Consider the following 6688-nt stretch of genomic DNA (forward strand, 5'->3'; position numbering starts at 1 on the left):
AGACAGAGGTATACTGGTGTTTAGAATGGAACTGTAAGAACTATAAGGGATCAGGAGGGAGAGAGAGAGAGAGAAAGAGAGAGAGAGAGAGAGACAGAGAGAGAGACAGAGAGAGACAGAGAGAGAAGATGCACCAGCTCTGTGGACTAGAGACTAGGACCTGAGTCATCTCACCCCGGAATTTCCCTCCATAGCAAGTGATGTATTTTCTTCTTGATAAGAGGAAGTTGACATTTGGCCAAAAATACAGCCTCTCCAGGTCCCTGAGATTTGGAAACCTGATGAGAAGGTGACATGGGAAAGGGCTAATAAGGTTGAATCTGGAGATTCCTGGTAGAAACCAATTGCCAAACTCTCATCTGTGAGGCCCAAGAAGGGCTCCTCTTCCTTAGGAAACTATCAGAAGTGAATCCCTATGAGGCTGGAATATACAAACATGCACCAGTGATCCTTTCAGACTGCTGGTTGTAAGTCAGCAAAGTCTGCAGATCCTCATCCAACGGAGAGAAAAATAAGTGAAGAGGGAGCATTTTAGCCATAAATTCCTCAAAGCACTACCAACGTCATATCTCAACTCTCCATCCCTTTTCAAGAAATGACTGAGGATAGATATTTGGCTTCTCCCTGCTTGGGTGATGTCATTTCCTTTATTTCCTAGATTTTGCCTTTAGTGAAATGATACAATCCATCCCTCACCAGAATAGAAATAACACTTTTCAGACTGGAACAAGGCCCAGTCTAGGCCCTTGAGCTTTGCAAAAGTACGCTAAATACTTTGTCTTTTATTTCTGGTCCTTGACTCCATTGAAGGTGGGGAAGATTGAGAGAGAAGGCTCATATGAAAGATGATAATGTTAAATGTGGGTGCTTTATTATTCATTGGGTTCTTTTGTTGCTTAGATGAAAAGGTACAATCAGAAAGCCCTTCCTTTCCAACATCTTGAAGCCCACAAAGGCACTTAGATGCCATCAGAAACAACTGCTATTGATGGACTAAAGAGAGTTCAGAGCTGGAAAATTAGAGATTTGGAAAAGGGCCCTGGAGGTCATCGAATGCTACTCCTCTAATTAAGGAATGAAAACACTGATGCTCAGAGAAACCAAGGGACATTCTTAGTTGGTGGAAAAAACGTAAATTAAGAAATCACAGGCTGGGTGCGGTGGCTCACGCCTGTAATCCCAGCACTTTGGAAGGCCGAGGCAGGCGGATCACGAGGTCAGGAGTTCTAGACCAGCCTGGCCAATATGGTGAAACCCCATCTTTACTAAAAATACAAAAACTAGCTGGGCATGGTGGTGGGTGCCTGTAATCCCAGCTACTCGGGAGGCTGAGGCAGAAGAATCGCTTGAACCTGGGAGGTGGAGGTTGCAGTGAGCCAAGATCGTGCCATTGCACTCCAGCCTGGGCAACAAGAGCAAGCAAGACTCCATCTCAAAAAAAAAAAAAGAAACCACAGTTCATCTGTCTGGCAGTACGCTCAATCTAGTATCTTGATGTAGTCCAGGCTCCGGTACCACTAGCTACATCTATATCAAGTTCTTCTTGATAAAAGGTAATAGAGTTCACCAGCACAATCTCTTTTCTCACATGTAAAATGAGGATTTTATGTGTAGGATAATGCCAAGTGTTGGCAGAGATGTGGGCACATAGGACTCTCATGTACCACCGCTGGGAATATAGATAGCGCAGCTGTTCTGGAGAGCAATCTGGCTCTAGTTACTCAAATTAATATTTGCAAATCATATGACCCCCTGATTTCAATCCTAGACATGATAGCCCTGTGAAATGCTTACAGTATTCCACAGGGAATAGGACAAGCATGCTGCTTTCAGTGCTGTTTGTGGCTTCAAGGAGTAAGGGCCAACCTGGCAGGCTTTGGGAGTGGATAGAAAGTCCACCCTAGAGGGCTAAGCAGCAATGAGAAGTGACAGATGAGATGAGTATATAAGCATGCATAGTCTTAAACTAGTACTCCAGGGCAAAGAAAAGTAAGAATAGGATGGGATATAGACTGTATTTCATCAAATCTAAATACCACCTATTGTTCAATGGATAATCATATTTTGTACCATTAAAAAAAAATAAAACTCTGCCAATTAAATGATGACATACCATTTATTGTAAAATGAATTCTGACTTCAGAGATTTAAATGTGAAAAAATGTTAAAATTCATTTATGTAAATGAAAATACATGTGCATAGAATAATATATTTGGCAAGAGCACATTCAAATACACATTAAATACCTTGCACAGGGGTTGTGGAGATGAAATGGGAATGGCATATGGGAATAAGAGAGACTAAGCAAACAAATGGAGGAGCTTAGCATGAAACAAAGATAATCAAGGGTTAACTAGGAGCCACTGTAGGTTGAAAAGTGAAAAAGCATATAATACTAATAACACCCGCTCCAAGGGTCTGTGGTGAGCACTAGCCAACATCACCCAGGCATAAGCCACAGCATGAAGGAGGCTTTGCAAGTTGTTCCCACTCTTCATCTTGGTGTTTGAAGGTGCTGCCCAGCATAGGAGTTAAAGGGAAAGCCTTAATGTTCTCAGCATGGTTTGCTTCCTTAAAATACAGGTAAACTTAAGTTTGATTCATATTCAAGTGTCAATAAATATGGAAAACAATAAGCAGTCTTTTGCTTTTCTGACACCAGAAATCTGCTTGATCATTTGTATGTATGTATATATGTATTTGAGATGGGGTCTTGCTCTGTCTTCCAGGCTGGAGTGTAGTGGCCTGATCATGGTTCACTGCAACCTTGATTGCCCAGGCTAAAGTGATCCTTCCACCTCAGCCTCCCCAGTAGCTGGGACCACAGGTGCATGTCACCATGCTTGGTGAATTTTTTGTTCGTTTGTTTTTTTAATTATTCGTGGAGACAAGGTCTTACTATGTTTCCAACACTGGTCTCATATCCCTGAGCTCAAGCGATTCTCCCGCCTTGGCCTCCCAAAGTCCTGGGATTACAGGCAAGAGCCACCATGCTCAGTCTCTGATTATTTGTTTACAGAAGGGTTTGAAACATGTGTTTGAAACATCACAATGAGAGAGAGGATGATGGCAGCGATAGTGATGAATAAAAACCAGTGTATGGGGAATACTACATTTCTAGAAGTTCTTTGGATGGTTTTCCAATTTCTCTGGAGGAGCAATGCAAAATCAATCCAAGAAGCAAATAACATCCAAGCAAAGACTCTGCTGGGAGCCATCAGGAAATGGGTCAACTTCCCCGGAAGAAGCTCATCTGTTGCTGAAGTGAAGAACACATTCTTCCTGAAAACAGGAAGCACTTTCTTGAAGGAGCATCAAGAAAAGGGCACTACTCCACTTAAGGTGCTCTGGGAAGGAAGAATGAGGACTGATGGGGTGCAGTGAAAAGTATACAAATTATGGCTTTCAATAATGTCTTCTCTTTTGATTCCAAAGAGAAGTATAAAATCTTCTTAGGGACTCAATTAGACCACTAATGAATATAGCGGGGAACTCTCCCCTTCCCAAAATGAGTGATGAACCCTAGGCTTGAGGGAAAAAAAAGATCTTGATCTTTAAAAGTCAGAGAATGGAAAAGTAAACATTTTAATAAAAGTGGACAAAGTGAGTCGCACTGCAAGCTTTCTGCCCGCAGAGGCAACCCTGTGACCATGTGGCCACCATGAGTAGGGCTACTGACATTGATATCATTTTTTCCCAGCAAAGAGCACTATTCTGGATTCTCTGCACTAAGGGAGGTTTAATAACCACAGATTGCCACCCACAGAGTCTAGAAACCCACAGTATCTAGAAATATGGGCCATTAAGAGGTATAAGAGAGAGAAGATAAGTATGGAGTCTAGGCCTCAGCCCCTTTACAAGGGAACAGGGATTGGGAAAGAAGTCCTAGAATCTCCAAGTTTCTAGAAGTTTCTTTGTTTCCTTTCCTTTGCTTTGCTCTTACATTTCAGCAGAACGTCTGTTTCCCACTGGGGAAGGACTCTCTAGGGTCTCTTTGAGCTCAAGAGTTTTATCATTAATTATCTGGAGCACAGTAGAAAAGGATGCTTCTGTTCATCTCCTATATTTACAAAGTGTCATTGGACGTAACTAATGAAAAGTTGTTTTCCTTAAATTTCTAGATTAAAGACATTCAGGGAAAATTAAACAACTAGGATTTAAATCCAAATAATGACTACTTGTTTTAGTTTTGAAGGTTTTACATTGTTTTCCCCAATGAGGACACTCATAGCTGGTTGTGAGAGGACAATCCAGTGGGGGAGCAACTCTACTTTTCAGGGAGAATTGGCAGGGCCTTCTGGAAGAAGGGGCGCATCTGGGTAACTCATGATTTACTCATTCGCCTCCTTTTTTCAGCCTCAGAGACTTAAAGCTGGGAAGGGCCTCACAGATGACCTGGTCAGTGTTTCCCAACCTGGTGTCCTTGAACAGGTAGGGGATCCTCAACAGCAAAAAAAAAAAAAAAAAAAAAAAAAAAGTGGGGGGGATCTAAAAGCTTCTCTTCAATAATTTTCAAAGCCTAAAAAGGCATCATACATTTAGCTTTTTAACAAATTCCCCACCTCATGATGCTGCCAAGCAATTCCGTTGATAGCCCCAGTAACTTATGAGCCTTAGAGGCCCCGGTTGGCTGATGATGACATCATGGCAAAAATATAGGAATGGTAGGCCTTAGAGATAAAAACTCACTTTGTAGTTCAGTAACTGAGATTCTCAGTGGGTTGCAACAAGTTACGTAGAATGAATGACTGGATGGGATTTTCAGAAGCTCCTGAGGCAATAAATGAACTTTCTGCTTCTCAGTTCAAATAAAGTCCCTGAATGAGTGAATATTTAAACTTCTTTCTAGGTCCAAAATTAAGTTTGAATAGGTAGCATTCCACTTTTTCACAGTTTTTTTCTGCATGGATAGGATGCTGAAGAAGGAATATGAATATGAATAGCCTGCTTTTCCCAATTTTTCTTGGAGACTCAGAATTTGCCCCAAACCTTAGAATAGAATGCAGACATGTATGGACTCATTTCCTTTTTATTGTATAGGAATATAGCAGATACCAGCCCCCAAATCTAAAATCCTATTTGTCTAAACAATCTGTTACTGATTATTAAACAATGTTAACAGATTCAGGAGTTTCTTTTGTCAGTGTTAAGCAAGCAGCTGAAGTAAGCGCCACACAAAATCCTTAGAGAATTGCTGTGTTAAGCACACAATCTCACCAAACTTGAGTCCATAGAAAACAACGATTTTTAATATTGATGTCCACGTGTTTATAGGTATGTATAAGAAGGCAGGTTGTGACTAAACAGGAAAGTTAAAGGAACAGGAGAGCTGGCCACAGTGATACCCACTACTCAGGAGGCTGAGGTGGAAGGATCACTTGAGCCCAGGAGTTCAAGGTTACAGAGGGTTAAAATCATGTCACTGCACTCCAACCTGGGTGACAGAACAAGACCGTGGCTCAAACACACACACGACAACAACAACAAACCCAAAACAAAAACAAAAACAAAAAAACCCTGGGAGAATCTATTGCTACACTGTGTTCTTCCTCTCCGTCCCATCTGGGAAACCGTTTCTGTTCATTTAAATGCTCTTGACTGTCGGGAAGATAAGGTGTTCCATAAGAGTACTATAAGGCTAAGAGACATGACAATTAGGCAACAGATTTCCTCAAAAATTTCTTTGATGCCGAGCCTCAGGTGGCTGGGGCCATGTGAAAGAGGCTCACTATGAAACTGAATCTTTATCTTGAGGACTGTTCAAGCTTGAAAAACTTGCACAGGTCCTAGAGAAATGTTCCAGAAAGAACTGAGCCTCTCTTACATAGCCACTTTATTTCTATGAGATCTAACCATCGTTGTTCCCACTAAGATTTCCAGAACACTTGAAAATCCAAAAACAACCAAACAAAAACCACACAAGAAGAGTTTTTAAAGATAATCACTATGTCCTGAGAAGAAGCAAAAGGATGAGAAGAGAGCCCAGTGTCAAGAGTGCACTTGGGTGATGGGTGCACCAAAATCTCACAAATCACCACTAAATAACTTACTCATGACTCATGTAACCAAATACCACCTGTACTCCAGTAACTTACGGGGGAAAAACAAAGCAAAAACAAGAGTGCAATTGGAAGAGCAGTGCTGGTCATGACTGCTTCTCCCTGGCTATAGTTTGTGCTTTTTAAACGTGTTGGGATACAATTCACATACCATTTTACCATTTTAAATTGTACAGTTTAGTGGGTTTGAATACATTCAGAAAGTTGTACAACCATCGCCACTATCTAATTCCAGGACATTTCTTTCCCCCAGAAAGAAATTCTGTCCTCATGAGCAGTCTTTTTGTTTTTTGGTTTTTTTTGAGACAGTCTCACTGTCACCCAGGCTGGAGTGCAGTGGTACTATCATAGCTCACTGCAGCCTCGAACTACTGGGCTCAAGGATCCTCCCACCGCTGCCTCCCAAGTAGCTGGGACTATAGGCATGTGCCACCACACTGGCTAATTTTTTTTTTTTTCTTTTTGGTAGAGACAAGGTCTTACTATATTGCCCAGGCTGATTTCAAACTCCTGGGCTCAAGTGATCCTATGAGCAGTTTTGTTGACTTGTATGTAGGCCTGCCTCAAGTATACCGCACCATTGATCCATCTGTTCATTGAACCAACGTTGATTGTGCACTTACTAAGC

The sequence above is a fragment of the Macaca mulatta genome, chromosome 2 (assembly GCF_049350105.2).
Source record: "Macaca mulatta isolate MMU2019108-1 chromosome 2, T2T-MMU8v2.0, whole genome shotgun sequence".
NCBI lineage: Eukaryota > Metazoa > Chordata > Mammalia > Primates > Cercopithecidae > Macaca > Macaca mulatta.